The sequence below is a fragment of the Patagioenas fasciata genome, chromosome 1, assembly GCF_037038585.1.
Source record: "Patagioenas fasciata isolate bPatFas1 chromosome 1, bPatFas1.hap1, whole genome shotgun sequence".
NCBI classification, from domain to species: domain Eukaryota; kingdom Metazoa; phylum Chordata; class Aves; order Columbiformes; family Columbidae; genus Patagioenas; species Patagioenas fasciata.
In genome coordinates, this window is record NC_092520.1 from 53,276,925 (window position 1) to 53,295,828 (window position 18,904).

The window sequence follows — 18,904 nt, forward strand, 5'->3', positions numbered from 1 at the left end:
TAAATAGAACATATTTTCTGGTTTGGAAAATCATCTACTTTTCAAATATTTTATTTCATTCCTAAGATGAGTGACATCAAGCTTTTTCAAATTTTAGGTTTACTGAAAATCTGGGAGAGAAGAAGCAGGAGAGCTGTTTCCAAAGTGAAACAGTATTGCGCATGGTCCCTAGAGACTCAGCATGGTTCTGCTGTCCTTCAGCCATAAGACAACTGGGTTTACAACAGAAGGTCATTTTGTAGGGCTCCTCAACTACTGTTTCTTCAGCTCTCAGTCAAACCTCAAAGTCCTGTTACTCAGGACCTCAAATCAATCCAGATCTAAACACTTGAGAAGCTACTTCCAAAATTGCCAAAGAGCTAAAGAAGACAAGTTTTAACTGTTAGATACCCTGGGGGAAAAAAAGTTCAAAATGGCAGGACATCTGTTATACAAGTACTTATCAAAGCAAGACAAATTTACTTTTATCTTGAAAATATTCAGATCAAGAGGTAGAACCCACCCCCCTTTTTTTTTTCTTTCTCATTTCCTGTTATTGTTGCTGCAGCTGTATATTTCTTCTTCAATTTCGTTTTGTGCTTTCAAAAAAGAGATAAGTTGTGACTCTTGACTTAAAATTGTGTTTAAATTGTGAATCTTGATTTTGAATTACTTTATCACCGAAGATCATTATCGAAGTGAAAGGAGGTAAGAATGTATCTGTTCTATCTACATCATGTTCACATTCTTGAAGTACCAGGAATCTCTTTTGGATTTGACAAATTGAATTTGGAGTGACTGATGAAAAAATATGTTGATGATAAAATACTTTTGTTTCCTCAGAATCTTTAAAACATCTTTCTCAGTTTTCAGTTTATTTTTAGAGCAAGTTAAGGCTTCCTTTCCATCAGGATTTTTTCTGATCTTACTGTAGAATCATAAGAATGTGGGTAGGTTGCTAATATCCATAGGAGATTGCTCTCATTTCCACTGCATTTTACTGATGATTTGTCTGGAAGATAAAAGAAGTTAGTTCTAAAGCAAACAAAACATGCATATATAATCTTTCTTGCTACACAGTTTCTAAAGGAAAATGGTTACTTTTTCTTCTAGACTGTTCTTTTCTAGCATAATCTGGATAACTTCACATTCTTCAGTTTATAATACAGACGACTAAAATGGCCAAAAACTGAGAAACATTTTTTTCTTTTTTCACAGCATAATTGAAAATGCATCTCTCAGTTGTCACAGTTATAGCATATATCTGCAAGCAGACACGCATGCATAAATACACATCTACATCATACAAATGAGAAAAATTTTCACATTAAAAGTCTAATTATTGTAGGAAGATATTTCTTTGTTATACTTCTTCCTGGGTTTTGTTTTGGTTGGGTTTGGTTGTTTTGTTGTTGTTGTTTGTGGTTTGTTTGTTTAATATCTTTTTTAATATCATCATACCTGGAGCTTTTTGTTTACTCTTCTCAAATTAAGTAGAAGTAATTTGCTGTGGAATGCTGTGGAATAAAATATTCTGGGTTCTTGACTGGTTGAAAATAATTTCAAAAGAAAACTAGTAGTACTTTTTAGGGAGAGAGTATTACTATGTATTTCCTCAGTAATCAGGAATGTGGGATTTGGAAAAGCAGCAACATTTGGAATCTAGAGTAAAAAACATACCGCCTCCTGTTTGGTTACAGCTGAACACTCACAATCTTTTTTTTTTCCTCATTCCTTCAACATATATGACTTTGTTTTCCTTCCAGATTATTCATCCAAGGGGAAAAGTACAATTTTTTAAAAATGTAATTACAGCTAGGTGTCCTACTTCAAATGCTATCAGGCACAATTTGTCTTCCCATAAAGAAGACAAACCTATTGAAGTCATAATCCCTCTTGTCATTTAACATTAGTCTGGGTCCACATTAGCAAGCATACTGTGAGAAGGAATAGTTTTCTATCTTTATATTTATAAAAATATTCTGAAATTCCAGTTCCATGAATACGAACCTCAAGTGCAATTTGTATGATGAGGCTGTTCTGCATGCTGCCTGTGCAGCTGGTACTTTGTTGAGCGCATGATAAGTGATACCTATAGCTGATGTAGGTAGAGCTGACAGAGTTAAGAATATTGAGCCATGAGAGGGTCTAAAAAGGTTGTTCTCTGACAGGCAGCTGCCTCTGGGTCATGTTCAATCTGTCTACCCTAGGCTCTTCATTATCACTTTGCAGGACATAAAGGACAGCCTTCTAAACCAAACAACCTGACTCTTAGCATGTGAATTAGAAGTCTGTATTTTGAATATGATCAGTAGGAAAAAAAAAAAACAAAAACAAAAACAAAACCCACATAACTGCTTCTTCAAGAGGCTTTGGTTGAAATTTACCACCCACTACAACAGACTACGAGTTGTTTGTTAACATCAGGAGCTGGGATGACTGAAACATTTTTTTTCTTTCCCTCACATGCCATTTTTCCTGAATGTTTTCCTCCTAATTGTTGTTACATAAAACCCTCATCAGATTTTAAAACCTTAATTCAAACTCTTTAGTAGTCTATCAGTGAAGAAAACTCTCCAGGCTCCTCCTGAGGCATCCTTGAGATCCTACAAAGAGTAATTCAATATCTAAATCAGGAGACAGTGTCTCTCTAACTGACCGTAAGCCTGGGTGTCTCTACAGAGGGACAGAGCACTGCCATGCTGTACCTCGAGTTTCCCAAAGCAGGCCAGCAGCAGATGTGAGGAGCAGAAGTGACACAGAAAAAGGTCCTGAGCCCAGGCTTCGCAGCACTTCTCCTTATTCAGGAGCCAAAATCCTCTTTCCAGGGCACGGTGCGGGAAACAGCAGGACCACTGGTGGGGGAGATGCTTATGATTAGAGTACACACCAGGGAAACTGGGGTCCTGAGATGCTGGCCAGCCTTCTTCAGATGGGATTTCAACCATTAACTTTGTTTTCCTGGAAGATGCCTTAAAGGCAAATACGGAAAAGCTGCTGGGTAACCCCACAGAAAGCAGTACCATGAGCTCAAGAGAGAAAACCAGTGAGAAGCAGCTTCGTTCTCTGGCCTTTGTGGGAAAGAGGAAGCCCTGGGTTCCGCTCACAATAACTGAAAAGAGCAAGTAGTTTGTGACTGGCAATAAAAACATGATAGCTGGCAGTGATGGTAGCTGGCATGAGAAACATGAGCCAGGGGTATCGGCAAACATAGAGCAGATTGTGGTTGTGATTACAGAGTTCCAGGAGCTGGAGTAGAGGGGAAGTTTGGGCTGCCCTGGGCTTCCAGGTGGTGGTGGAGTACTGCTTTGCATGGGAAAAGGGTGTTAAAAGAAGCTGTGTCTCCATGGACAGTGAAGGTTTTGCTTCCTCCCCCATCCTGAAGCTTGCGAAAAGTCTACAGGTTCTTTCACGCTGCATCAGCAGCTTGCATGGGAATAAAACAAATCATGATGAGCCTTTACTCTAGTCATTCTCAATGGTTCATCGAAAAAGAAGGAAACATAACCCTAAATCAGTAAGTACACAAAAACTAGTTTCTGACCAAAATTACACATTTTGCTTACTTCCTTGAAAACTATCTTTTCCCTAAATTGCATACATAGACTTTTGGATTAAAAGATATTTAAATAAGTGTAAGTAGTAGGGCAAATCTGTGGCTTCCCTATTACAGAGGAATAAGGTATCATAAAACACCTCCTACTCGCCTGCTGGGAGAACAAGAATATGTGAGGCAATTTTCCCCTTTCCCATGCATGTAGGCAGAGGGTGGGTTGGCAAGGGGAAAAAATAGGAGAAAGATTGATTGATATGCTACTGAAAAGGCAAGATAGACTAAATAGGACTAAAAAAAAAAATTAGATCAAAGGTAAAGATAGACCAGTCTGCCAGGGTATAATAGGAAGAACAGAAATAATACATTGGATAATTCTTATCAGACAGTCACCCGAAGCTTTAGTTAAAACTTGAGTTGTTAAATAAAACAAAAAAGTTCCTCCTATTTAAGAATGATAAATGAGTTTTAAAATATTTTTATCTGGCCACTTGAAAACCAAAGATTTGTAATAAACAATACACTGCATGGACAAAATTACTCCAACAAACTTCCTTAAAAATCACTTTGGTGTTCAAAATGAGTGTTAATTTGAGTAAAGTACTACACAGTAACACCAATGTTAAACAGGATTTGTGCTGACTGATTTAATGCCATCTGTTCACAACGCAGATGTTACATTCTCTAGCTTTCAAATAGGGAAAACAAAAGCAAAATTTGCTCTTCCCAAACTCAGTTAAGGTAGTTACTGAACTTAGTTGAATACTCAACATTTATTGAACTGTTTCTTTGAAAAATAGCACTGATACCGTACTGTTCAGTCACACTTAAGCAAAAAGCACACTCTGCAAGATATTAATGTTTCAAAGAGAAGGAAAGAATAAGTATTGTAATTAGCAAATATTTTGCTAACAGCTAGAAATGTACATCCACTCTGTAGACTTGTTGGAACATAAACTTTTTTTTTTTTTCCCTACATCCGCTATCCATAAAAAAAAAATAACCTAGCAACCAAACTTTACATATACCATTTTAAAGAGGCAGTACACAATAAATTATGCCCCTCTTTAAATAATATGGGAGCCTTTTCCTGAAACAAATAAATAGAATTAACAGATCATGGGTTATTTGATGTGTCAGCCAATTTAGATATAAAACAGCTATAGATTTTCAATTTGCTGACAGCGGTTTGAGTCTGGGATTATTGACAGTCACAATTTGCAGACAAAATTCCCTTCTGGCTTAATTCCTTTGATTTCATTTAATTCCCCTGATTTCATTTGAACTATTTCTTCTGAGAAAAGCCCGATGCCCTCACAGCCTTTCGCTCACCGGTGGTTGGGGACACGGGGGGTGGCGGCGGGTAAAACGATTCGTTACCGCATCCCGTGGAGCGGTGCTCTCCTCACCGCCCAAGGGAAGCCCGGAGCGGACCCGGTGCCCCGACCTCTTCCCCATCACTCCCGAGGCCGCTGCCCCGGGTGAGGCTCGGCGGGTACCGTGGCAGCACCACTGGGCTCGTCCCGCCACCGCGCCCGCCGCCGCCGCCGGGCCCCCTACTGCCCCAAAGCAGCCGCTGGGGGGCAGCAGGGGGCGCGGCGGTGGCGGCGGCGCGGAGTCGGGCCGATGTGTCTCGGGTTCGCGTCCCGCTCGCGGTCAGTATCGGCATCTTCCCTCTCAAAGCCAAGAAACGGGTGTCTCGGGAGGAAGGGAGCTGTGAAGAACGGAAAAAAGCTGGGAAGTCGGCAGCGGGCCGTGTTTGCCAGTCACTTTGTCTCGGCAGGTGACAGCTTTGAGGAGCCAAACACGAGTCAAATGTGGACGCCCAGTACTGACATCACACTACTTGCTGTTTCGAGAACAAAGAATTCTTACTTTCATAGAATCGTTCCAGTTGGAAGAGACCTTTAAGATCATAGAGTCCAACTATTACCTAAATCTAGCACTAAGAGCATCATCCATATGTCTTTTAAACACCTTCAGGGATGGCGACTCAACCTCTTCCCTGGGCAGCCTGTTTCAGTGCTTCACAACCCTTCCAATGAAGATATTTTTCCTAATATCAAGTCTGAACCTCCCCTGGTGCAACTTGAGGCCATTTCCTCTTTTCCTATCACTTACTACTTGAGAGAAGAGACCAACACCCTCCATGCTACAACCTCCTTTCAGGTAGTTGCAGAGAGCGATAAGGTCTCCCCTCAGCCTCCTTTTCTCCAGGCTAAACAGCCCCAGTTCCCTCAGCTGCTCCTCATAAGACTTGCCCAGACTCCCCATGACCAACAGTAATCGCTTAAATATTTCCCATCTGGTTATGCTGCTGGAGTAAATAGTTGTTCCATGTTAGGTCATGGGCCAGAAATCTCTCAGCAGTATTGGCGCCAACAGAAACCTCCTGGGGCTCCATCTGGTGAAGGACCAAGGTCGGCACCTGAGATGGCAATCACCCTGCAGCCCCTCTGGTCCCTAAGCAACTGGCCCAGGTCTGGCATTCAGGAAAGCATCAGGTGTTACAGCAGAGACCATGGCCAACTTGAGCCCAGAGGGTGTTTTCATGGGCCAGCTGCATGCTAGGCTCCATTATGAGAAGAATGGCCAATGGACTGAGGGAAGTTACTGTTCCCCTCTACTTGACACTGGCATACAACAGTCAGTGTTGAGGTCCCCCAGTTACAGGAGAAACTGATTCAGTGATGGGTGACCGAGATGGTCAGTGCTTAAAACATACCCTATAAAAAAGGGATTGAGGGACTGGGCTTTTGTGGTCTTGGGAAGAGAAGGCTAAGGAGGGACCTAGTGATTGCTTGTCACCACTTGAAGGGCCATTATGAAGATTACAATAGTGCCAGATGATGTAAAGAGTGGGCAAATGTTACACATTTGATCTTGGGAGGTTTCATTTGGACACTGGGGTGGGGGAGAAGTCAGGAGAAGTTGCCAGCAACATCAAGAAATCTGTCCTTGGAGGATTTCAGACATCAAAGCTGACCAGTGAGTAGGGTAACAGTCCTATTTTGAGTCAGGAGTTGGACTCGATGATCTCCAGAAACTTCTTCCACCCAATGTTTCGTGATTACATGGTGTGTATGCTTGTCAAATTTGACAGTTCTGGCTTTCTAAACAAATTAAGGATATACAGAAAAGCACAAAAAATTATTGGAATTTACCAGTAAGTTTTGTATTTTTGTTGTACCAAGTATACAGTGCAATACAGTGTTTATTACTGTTGCATGTTAATTCTGTATGTCCCTGCATTTGTAAACACATTTATAGCTGGGTGAATGAGACTAAACATTCATTCATTTCTAGGATGGAATAAATTCCTTTGACATAAACCTTAACATAGGCTTTATTGGGTACCCCTGTCCTGCAACTACTTATGAAATAAACTAGTGGACCTATTTTGAATCTCTTGGCTCAACAAGTATGGGTAGGATTTTTAAAGAGCTTTCAATCTTAGTAGTAAAAAGACCATCACTTTGCCTTAGGCACCACATGCTGCTAAAAGATTCTGTGAAACAGGTGTTATGTTATGACTCCTGGTTGCAAGATGGAGATCTCTGAATATACACTGGGAGTAATCAAGTGGTAGATCTGAATCTAGACAACACAGAAATTTTTACGTCAGTGTCACCAAGGACTAGCACTACTGATGAGAACTGTAACTATTAACTCGTGACTACAGAGCCTAATTTATCAAGATGCCATATAAACTACAAAATTAATTCAATTTGTGATAATACACTTAACTATATTCAAGATGTCTCTTCCAGAAGCAGAAATGAGTCTTGAGCAACAAAAGGTTAATCTGGAAAACTCTAGCTGAGTCCTGAAAGGGTGAGTTTTCATGCTTTTTATCTTAGGAAGCAAAACTTAGTCTCAGTTTCCTCACAAACTGCAGCTTTAGTCAAAAGCAGAAATTCAAAGCATTACTGTCAGCACCTGCAGTGAAAAATATCCAGCTGCAATACTTAGCAAGGAAGAAAAGAGTAAGCAGGTGAAATCTCCTTACATTTTTGCAAATGGTGCTTGAAAGTGACAGTTAAGAAAGCAAGGTGGTTTTGTCAAATCAGTATTGATTGATAAGTAATGGTCTATCCATGAAAACAGCATCCCAGGTTTGCTGCATTTTATCCAAGAAAAAAGGTGCTTTTTCATAAGACCCAAAAGTGTGAGAGCTCATGAGTGAAGTAAAGATGATTTGATCTAAAAAGTTCTCTTTTTGTGATTCAACAGCCATGGAGTTAACACACATTTCAAAGTGTTAATAATAATTAAAAGCAAAACAAACAAACCCTTATAAATTAAATGTATAACTCAGAATACATTTTTTCTCATTCTTCAAAAGACTAGTTTACAAAAGTGACTTAATACAGCCTACAGTATTTGTTTCTTCAACATCAAGATACCTCCTGATTTTTTTTTAAATATTCGTGGCTTTTTGTCAATTGGAATAAATGGAAGGAAAAGTGAACTATTCCTATATCAGACCTCCTGCCAAATAATGTGTATTATTGCATTCTGCACCATATCTGTGGTATGAGCCCTCAGCTGGCCTTCATCAGGAGTGCCATGACTTAGTCTTTTAACTTCATCCATGGAAGATTGTGAATAGCAGCTTTCTTTAGGAAGTAGGTATTTCCTACACAAGCTCCTTTTTCAATATTTAAGATAACTAAGCAAGAAACGTATACTAATACACTTCTTAGAGGTGAAGAAGGGCCTGAGGGAATTCCTTACCCATGGATGGGATGCTCATTCTCAATCCTCTCTGAAAGAAAAGTGGAAATAGAAAAAAGTGGTATGTCTGAATGACATTTTTCTTCACCTTAATTACTTTAATACTGTTCTACAACCTGTGCTGGAGCACAAAAAAAAAAAAAAAAAGCAGATTTTATTCAAGCACTATTAGTGGTGTCAAGTATTTTTTAGGAAAGACAAATCCTGCCATGTCACCCAGATAAATAGAGATATACGGGAATATCTGAGAGCACAGAGTAACATCAGAGAATCACAGTGGGTGGAAGGGTTGTGTTTGCATCGACACAGCCTCTGCACTGAGCCAGGGGTGATTCTTCCTCTGCCTTGGTAAAAATTTTATCAGTCTTATTTCCCTCTTGTGCTAAGTGTAGACCTTGCATGTGCTGGTGACAAACCTGGCACAGCAACACACAGGAATGAGATGTAAACGCCAGAGCAGGCGTGCACTGTCCTCCACGGGGACTTCACCGGTTTTCTCCTATGTCACAGAGACAGGCGCACAACAGCTCAACTGTGAAAAAGGAACCATAGGAAAAAGTTCCCAAACCTTTTAATTTTTTCTGTTTTCCAGTACAAAACAACTGAATGTTCTCATCCTGTTAGCAGTGTGATGGTGGATAACCAGTACAACTTATGCTGTGTACATGTTTGTTTTATCAAACCTCTGGTGTGGATATGCACTTGCATGTATGCACAAGTTGACTACGAAGTTTTCTTTTAATAGCTGCGTAGTGTTACACCTAAAAAACAGTAGAACTTCCAGTAGAATGAGCTATCCACAAAACTGTATCTGGTTTTGTTTCAGAAGAAACTGTTTTGTTTTGTTTTTCAAAAGAAAAAAGCCCATAAATGAGCTGACATTTACTTTGTGTGATAAAGAGATAAGGGCTCAGAAGTGAACAAGAGAGGTATGTCATTTCATAATGTAGATGTACCTTTTGAGATTTTAAGATTTCCACAAGCATCCAAAACCAAATTTAAATAAGGTTTAATGGTTTGAATGGATTTTTTTTTCCAGCTTTTCAAAATGATAAGGAAATACCAACACATGAATGAACAAGTCAACACACAACTTTTATAATGGATAACAGACCTGAGCACTTCTGGAATTAAACACAGCTGAACTGCAAGTAGCCTTAGATGGGTAATTACATTTGGACAAAGATCACTTTCCCAGTTTAATCAAGTGGGAGTTTTTGCCATTAATAATGTTGGATTCTACTTTTTTTATATGAGAGTGTGTTTTTGAGGCAAGTCTAAAACCAGAGTGATTTCATTTTAGAAAGATTTCAGTGATCACTTAATAATTGCAACATCCAGTCATACATTAAATTTTGAACAGCTTTCTGATAATCAAAGGGTTATTCTTTGTATTTAAGAGTGTGCCAAAAGCCTTATGTTTAAAGTTTAAGAATTAACGAAACAAATACCACCTCATGGGTTTAGTAAAAGACTATATATACATATACATATATATGGAAGAAATTAGGTTTAATGAGAAGTATAATGTTGTATCTCTTCAGAATATAAAGAGAATATAAATAATTTTAAAATTGTAGAGATAATTTTACAGACAGTATTATGCATTAAGGCTTGAAAGCGGTGCTTATGAAAATTAACCAAAGAGTCCTTATTCATTATGTGTACAAAGTGGTAATTAAGAAAGGAATTTTAGAAAATACATATTTAGAGAAATAATTTCAGCTACATTTAACATTGCATTGTTAATTGTGTAAATAAAACAAAGCCAATACTGTCACTTTATCCAAGCTGTATAGAGAGCGTGATTACACTCCCTATATTATATGCATTACTTTCAAAACTTCTAGAAATAGTACGAGCTCAAATGCTTTTTAAAATTAGAACTGGAAGACAATCTATTCTTCCATTAATAGGTCACTTTACTTGTTAAATTAATCTCAGAATTAATACCTTCAGGTTTCATTTGAAACCTTCATGAAAGTTTCAAATTTTTTTGCACTTAAACCTTTCAGGTATGCACAACTGATGAAGCATCCTTCCATAGTGATTTTTAGGGTAAAATTTCTCTCAGCAGATTTTTGGCATCAGTTGTGTAGGAAATTGCATCTGAGATAGTAATACTAGGTTCTCCCTCTAATCAAAGGCGAGAAGAATGTTTGCAGTACTATTCATCTCACCAGCTTTAGGTTTATTTATTAATGTGTAATAAATTCTGCCAAAGAATCACCTGTTTCTTTCCACCAATTGCCAAATAAATGACTGGCACATAGCCTACCCTTTTTCACCCAGCCGTCCTTTAGAACTTTGCCTTGTATTTTAAGATAATCAATGGAGTAAGTTTTGTCTGTACTCCTAGAATGCTAGATTTATTTGTTTATGTATTTTGACATATAACAGTTTCATCATCATTTGCGTTGAGTCTCTCAGAATCTAAATTACTGTGAAAATACAGCAGCATTAATTTTATCTACAGTACCTTGGATTACTGAATATTAGCCTTTCTTTTTTTATTTGGTGTGATTTTTTTTTTTTTCCTGTGATTTTCAGCAGTTGTTCTCAAATATTTACAGATACTGTAAAGTCACTTCTACAGGTGTCTGTATGTCTCAAATGGAAATATTCATCACTTGAAGAGAACAAACGCATGCATGATAACCAAAATTCATACAGAAATAGCTGAACAAGAAAACTTGTATATGTAACTGGCACTGTACTATATGAACTAGCATTTGAGTATGTGTTGTACTAAATATTGAGTTTGGGAAGGACATAGTGTAACAAGATCATGTTCAAAAGCTGCGTTTACCTGGGGCTCCTCTGTGCTTGGAAGATGTCATGACTACCTCAAAAACATACATATAAAAGGAGTACAGCACTCTCATTCTGTAATTTTGAGGTACATCTGATCAATATAACTGACAGACAAATCAGTTTACAGAATTTTGCCTCATAGCTTTACCATGTATGCAAAACTAGAAAACACGATCAAAGTCATTGGAGACTGTTGAGGTAAAGAAGGGTTATATATATTTATGAGAGCTTTTGGAAACAATCAGCACCAACTTGTACATCAGTGAAATACAATTCGTTGTAGAAAAGAAGCCTGAAAATAAAAATGTAACAGAACATTTTGTTTTGTACAAATGTGAAGTTGTATTAAGGCAGCTACTTCACAAAACCTAAAAAACCCCAAACAAACAAACAAAATAACCACAAAACAATCAGACAAAAAACTTAGTAAAATTATTGTTGACTTGAAAGCAGTGGTTAATGTCACCTGACTTTCTAACACAACTCATTTTAAACAGATTGCATAGACCTATTTCCACATTTCTACAGCAGTAGGGAGGGAAGAGAGGAATCTTCAGCAAAGTAAATCCAACTTCACCAGTGTGTTGTGGTTTAACCCAGCAGGCAGTCAAACAGCACACACAGCTATCCACATCAACCTAATGATGAGAGAAACCCTCAGAGGTAGTTGGACTAGATGATCTTTGTATGTCCTTTCCAGCTGAAATTATTCTATTCTATTCTATTCTATTCTATTCTATTCTATTCTATTCTATTCTATTCTATTCTATTCTATTCTATTCTATTCTATTCTATTCTATTCTATTCTATTCTCACATCATTCCCTTCTCTGCTGTCTCCTCACTGATATTTCCATGTCTGAGGTTCTGACCGCATTGTCTTGCTCTGCTATTCTGTTTAAACCATTTGAAATCAGAGTTTTTTCAGTAAATTCTCAATACCAAGGTTCCGGGTACAAAAGGTTCAGATAAGCATTCATCTTTTTAACTTTTTTTCTGGCCCTTCAAATTTTTAGGACACTCACTGGTCATGTTCCGCTATCTGCTAATTAGCATGAGGAGCTGTTTCAGGTTTTGTTTTATAACACATCTATTCTGTGAACCTTTCCCCTGGTGGAAATACCTGCAATATTGGGTGATTACAGACTGAAATCCACCATAGAGATAGTCATATCAGGCATGGAGTGATCCATCAATTTGAAAAAATGATTAATACATTATTAATATTTTCATAGATAAATAAATATATCTTCTCAAGGCTGAACATTTAATTTCTCACCCTTGCAGCTCTAAAATTTTCGGTAGCACTGTCATCTTCAAATGACATCTATATCAAAATATTGCCAATAGGAACTTTCAGAAAACTATTATTTAACTTACTAGCTTTCCTATTTTTAGAAATGAATATAGAACTGACAAAGTATGAGCAGTGACTGTTGCTATGTCAGTTTGGAAAAGTCATTTAATTTTGGCTGGCTTTGCACCCACTTACTTCACTTACCCTAAAATTTCTGTCTTGCTTAAACAAATGGTTGTCCAGAAACTAAAAAACTGTATGGATCAGTTTTACTTCAGACTGCCTGAAATTTATACAGTGGCACTAGTAAATAGTTTTTGGCTGAGGAAATGACAGCCTAATATCCTATGTATTTGTTAAGGATGCTTGAACTCATTAGAGAAAGTACTGTGCATATGATATTTCAGACAAAACTTTGCCAACCAAAACTGAATTCCAGTTGAATTATTTGTTAGCTATTTCTTTCCAGTGAGTAAAAGAAAGATCCCAGATATTATAGACTTAAAAAGTGACTGAATCCTTATACATTAAGATGAAATCCTCCTTTGTGAGTTAAAATCTCAGCCTTCAGACATATATTGACAGTGGCAGCTCGTCTGAATCAGATTCTTTAGAAACCCATGATGAGCTAAAACTCTTCATTCTTGGTTTCCATACAAAAATTGCACTACTGAAAATATAGAGTTAAAAATATAGATTCACTTCCAAACATGTCTGTTCTTCTGTGTATTTCATCACTTTTTCCCTAAGCTATAGAATTTGATGAATGCAGCTACTTGTGAATACTTTAAAATATTTTAGGTATTTTGTGACATGCAATAGCTAAGACAAGTAATATGTTGTACATCATTAACTAAAGCAATAGATTATTCTGATAATCTTAGGAATATAGCTATCTATAATGTAATGTAATTTAATATGTGGGGTTTTTTCTCAATATTACTGATTCATAAAGCTGGCCTTTTTTATATGTTTTAAAGTGGACTTTCTACATAACCCTGCTGCTGTTCTTTTGGGAGGGGCTGGTTTTGGTCTTATATTAGAAATAGTGATGCTATACTAAAGGCTGCTGTTTCCCTCTATTTTTTTCTAGCATGCCTTTCAAGGAAGGAGATGGAGGAAAAAACAGGCTTGGAAGGAACCCTAAAATATTCAGGGGGGAAGTGGATGGCATTGATATTTTTCTTTTAGCTCTACTCTCAGCTCCTAGTATGGAGAAGTTCTATTACACAACAGATGCAAATGCTGTAATAACTCAAGGAAAATAAAGAATAAGAATTGTTAAAAGTGCTGTTCCCTGATTCCTGCTTAGACCCTGCTGCTATGTCTGTAGTACTAATAAACAGGGTGAGCACGTATAGCAGATGCTCCAGCACTACTGGTGTGCAATCTCCTGGACAGTGTGATTTGCTGGCACATAAGCTCCTCTGCTTTTGGTCCTTGCCAACTAAGGCTTTGTCAGACAACATTTAGGTTCTTTCTAGGAAACACCACTGGACAGAGACTGTTCTCTGCTAGGCATTAAGCAAGAGGCCATCCCATGTGGGAATGAGAAACAATTTTAGCTTTATGGGTGTGTTTGCCACTGCCACCAGGACCAGTAGAGCAGCCCTTGTCCTTTTTATTTATTCATATAGATGTATCCTCAGGGTTTGCCCTAGATGATTGGTAGCCAGAAGATAACCAAATAAAAAAGCAACACTTTAATGGGAGTGCTTGAGACATGTTTGTCACCTGAGATCATGCTTAATGTTGCAGATAAGCCTAAGGGAGGAAATAAGTTTGTCCCAGGAAATGAGAAGGATAAACTGCTCAGTGAAAAAAAAGAAAAAAAAAAAAAAAAGGATGTTTTTTTCTCAATACTACTGATTCATAAAGCTGCTCTTTATGAAGAAACACCATTCATTATTAAAAAAAAAAAAAAAAAAAGGCAAATTTAGAATTTGCCTTAAAATAGCTCCTTAAAGCCTGCTCATGCAGGCATGTATATGTTAGCTATAAAAACTGAGGGAACAATTCAGCTACAGCCCATCCCAGAGTATTGCCTTTTGGAAACAGTTCCAAGCTTCCCCAGGGACGGGAAAACACTACCATTTCTCCCAAGCCTCCACAGTGCTGCAGCCTTGAGCAATTTTATTTCCCTTTGGAACAAATATATCCTCTCTTTCTTTTTCTTTTTCATTTTTTTTTTTAATCTGCTATTATTCTCAGCCTGACTTATCCTGCTGTTCAGAGCAAATTTGTCAAGTAGACCTCAGCTGACTTTCAGAGAAGTTGTTTGTTTCCTACTGTATTATTGATTTGCACATTTCTTGTAGCTTAAATGACCATCAAGTTAAAAAGATGTTTTCAAAGCTCCCATAATGTTTTATGAATGTACCTAGAGAAGTGTTTTATACATAGATGTATGTATGCAAATGCGCATGTGACATGTATGTGTATCCATACCTGTAGATGTAGGTTTATGTGTGTGTGTGTGTATACACACACCCCCCAAACTGATATTCTTAAACTTTTGTTTAAATCTTCACAGCCTAAACTATGAAGGAGGTGTGCAAATCAAGGGGCCTTCTTGGATATATTGCAACTTCTTCTCTACTCATCCAAAGGGCTATAATTGCTGTAATAAAATACAGAAGCAGCTGGATTATACACCTAGATCCACTAGCTGGGAAACGTTCCTAGGTTCATCAATTTAGATAAGTCCTCCATGTTAATAATACAAATGATGTTAATAATATGGGTGAAAAATTTGATGTTTTAGCATGTTTTTTTCTCTTCTTGAATGCCTTTTGGTTTTTTTTGATCTGCCATTGTGGTAGCAGATGGTTAAAAAAGTCAGTATAAACATTAATGTTAATACTAAATACTAAACTTTATTAGCTTTAATTATAAGATTCTTCACTGAGCACCAGAACTAATGAAATCTGAAAGAAAAATCTGTCCACCTTTATTATACACCTTACACCTAAAAGCACTGAGTTTGCTGAAGCAATCTTTCTAAAACAGGTTTCCTGGATAGTCAACAGTAAGAGTTTGCTTCATGTAAAGGCCTCAGGAGGGTGATTCTGCCTGCTTCAGTTTAACAAGCAAAGTTAAACTAATTGGATTTCCTTATGGTATCTTCAAAAAAAAAAACCAAAAAACCAGCCTTCCTCATTGACTGTACAAGGAACTCAGGTGCCCTGAGACCAGTTCAGTAGCTTACAGGATGGGATTAATCATACCTAATTTAAACTGTTTAAAAGCTGATTGTCTAGTCTAAGCTTATTGCTTACGTTTCAGCTATGATCAACAGCAAAGCTAAGTTTTTCTGAGGATAATTCATCTCATCCTCTGGAGATGCCCTTTAGCTCCACTGACTATATACACCCTACTGTGAAATAAAAGATTGTCAGGGGATGAGATCAAACACTGGATACCTACTTACTCACACTACTTAATTCTTTACCGTCTTCCTGGAAGTACCTTGGATGGTTACAACTTGTTTTCTCCCAGCCAAATGCACTGTATAAGATGTGAATGCAATTAATGATACTAAAGTTGTTCAGTGAACAACAGAATCAATTAAAATCTGAAGCAGAACACCATCCATCTTTATTAGAAACCTTACACACCAGTTTCATGTGTTTGTAGAAGCTGTCCTTCTCAAACAAGTACCTGAGTATCCTGGAGAGCCAAAAGTGCTATTAGTCACAGATGCTCAGTGCTATTCACCTCCAGGGCCGAGGGCTTGTCCCCAGCCCTGTTTCATTCAGCACTGCAGACATAACCTATATGACTGCTTTGGGATACGTAACTAACTTTTAGATGGCCAGTGCTGGTGAGGTAACTCTTATCTAAGCTGTAGGTAGAAATAAGATGTCTAAGTCAGGGAAATTAAATTTTTTTACTGACAAATTTGTAGCTGGCAGTGAATTGAGAGCCCTTCCCAGAGTTGTTTTTTTTGGTTTGGTTTACTTTTTCCCCAGTTGCATATACAACTCCAGTCATATACCTCTTTTACCTCTGCATTCCCTGGCCTTTATGACAGGCTGAGTTCATGCTGAAGCCTTTATTTTATTTGGATTAATATGGTCTTTTCTTTACAGGTACCTATTTTCATGAAAACTCTAAGAACTTACACATTTTTGACACTTCTGGCTCTCTGTCAGAAGTGACTGACACTAAATAGTGACTGAAATTAAGTTAGCAGCATATATACTACCAAACCCACATAGTAAGGGTTCCCATAGTAGTCTTGTTTCCTCAGGGGATCATCTGAAAACTTTTTAGCAATAACCAATAAAGGCAATGACAATGTAATGTCCTGCTAAGTATTATAACTCTTTTATTTTTATGGTATAAACACCTTTGTTCATTTTGGAAACTTTAAAAAGTGACAATAGTCAGGAACCTATGGCCTTCTGTTGGGAATGATGACTTTCTTTCAGGCATTATCTCTTTATTGATAGCTAGTTTCAGATAACTGTGAAGAAATAAGTGCTCTTTCAGGATGCCCCCAGCTTTCATGAGAATGCATGCACAGTTGGGCTGACAATAATTTATTATTGCCTATCATGCTCACTTACTTATACCAATATTTTTATAAACTGTGTCTATTAGGAAAGAAAATGACTGGAATAATAAAGCAAGTTAAACATACAGAAAGGTATCAGACATTATATATTAGAATTTTCCAAATGTTATCATCATCCACTTCCATCCTTAGAGTCACAGGACTGGTCGTTCAGAAGGTTTTCTACAAATATTCACTTAGGTTGAGTGTTTGCAAACTATTACAAGTGAGAGCCCAACAGGGTGATAATAGACTCAAACAGCAGTACATTTTTTCCAGGAGTTACAGCAAAATGAAAGCTTCATAAGTATTGTTGTTTCACATATCACAAAACACACAAAAGCCATGAAATGTGTTTTTCTCCCAGCTTATCATGCTGTGAGGTTACTGACCCTCTTTGAGACCTTTCAACTTCAGCTACTGTCATTTATGCCATATCATAAGACCAAAGGCCAAACAATGTTGTAACCAGCTGGAAGCAGCAATAGCCTTACATAAACAGAATGGAAAATAATTTTTTGTTTCAGTTCCTTCCCAAAAAACTTCTGTCTAAAACAATTCATTTGAAATTCTCTTACCTTCAGTTTTACGGTTTCTTCTATGCTGTCCTTTATGTCTGGAAGAAATGAAAGTACATCACTGAAATATTTCTTTAAAACAAACTTTTATGCCTTTCAGCAGAAATCTGTGTTACAATCAAATTTAAAATAAGATGCACACCAATTTTAAACTTGGTCTTTAAACTGTACAGCTGGGAAATTTTGTGTTTGGACTGTGTTATCTGTCTAATTGAACTGCTTTCTGAGCAATGCAGATTGCGGTGAAAGGTGCCCTCTAGCAAGATGGCATTTCTAATTGACTCATCTGAACTGTTGTATTATTGCTGTCTTTCATTCGATTGGGTCATGGTGAGTAAATCATGATGCTTATGATCTTTAGGGAGGGTGGATCACTTTCCTAAATTTAGCATGTTATGAATTATGTGCTACAAAAGTGTCATTTACATACAAACAATCAACTGAATTTCTTCCTGACATGGTATGTTACTAGAAAGACACCACAGATGCTATTTTAAGTCACATGTGCAAGCTGCCTGGAGACTATAATCAACTTGAATAATCAGGTGGCATGGCAAATTTGGACTGTCGTATGGTACACTGAGTCCAGGGTCTTTGTATTTGACTCTAATATTTTTTACTTACTAAGAAAATAAAATCTCCTTTCTCTTCACTTCCATTTAAATTCAGTTCATCTAGAAAAGTGGGTGCACAGTTGCACTAAACTCCTGTCAGTAATGTGCAAGCATCAGATACAGGATAAAACCTTGTAACCAGGGGCTCTTGTAAGCATTATTATACTGCATCTGCTCTTATTTCAGGGCCTTGAATAAAGTTAGAATGAAGCCGGTGTTGCTAATGGTTTGTTGGTTTGTGGCTCATTTCCTAGCTCTCTCTTTCCAAAATATTGCCTGCATATTTTGTAGTCCATGATTATGCAGAAACAAAACCACAGATGTTTATATTACTGAGGTTTCCCTCTTCTAACTGCATAGGCACGTCCCGTGAAAAATCTGTATCTTACCCATTCATTTCATAATCACATTAGAGAACTTCTGGAAGCAGCATTTGGTGGTCATTTTTTGAACCTCTTCAATCTCTTTGCCTTCCATTCTTAATTTCTTACTTTCTTTCCTTCTTGTCTCATTTCATTTCATTGACATATCTGACTGCTGGTACCACTGTCAAGTCATCCATCCTGTTCCATTGCTGTGCTTCAGATTGATTATACAATCACTGGAGTGATTATCCAGTGGTCAAAACTTGGCCTGATGTTCCTCACAATGTCAAACTAGTCCCCAGTGGCATAGTCATACCAATGATTTTGGAACAAAAAAGTTTTGTTGTCATTCTCAAAAAATAGAATATGAAGACATATGAAATTTGGGTTTGCCTTCCATCTAATCAAAA

The 18,904-nt window shown here is 37.5% G+C and overlaps 1 long non-coding RNA gene across 1 annotated transcript; it reads left to right on the top strand.

Moving 5' to 3' along the window:
- Positions 1 to 555: 555 nt before the first annotated feature.
- LOC136104437 (uncharacterized) lies at positions 556 to 13,666 on the top strand. Its single transcript, XR_010651790.2, has 4 exons — positions 556 to 687; positions 7,303 to 7,366; positions 9,309 to 9,434; positions 13,473 to 13,666. It is a non-coding gene; the product is annotated as an uncharacterized lncRNA (long non-coding RNA).
- The last annotated feature ends 5,238 nt before the right edge of the window (positions 13,667 to 18,904 follow it).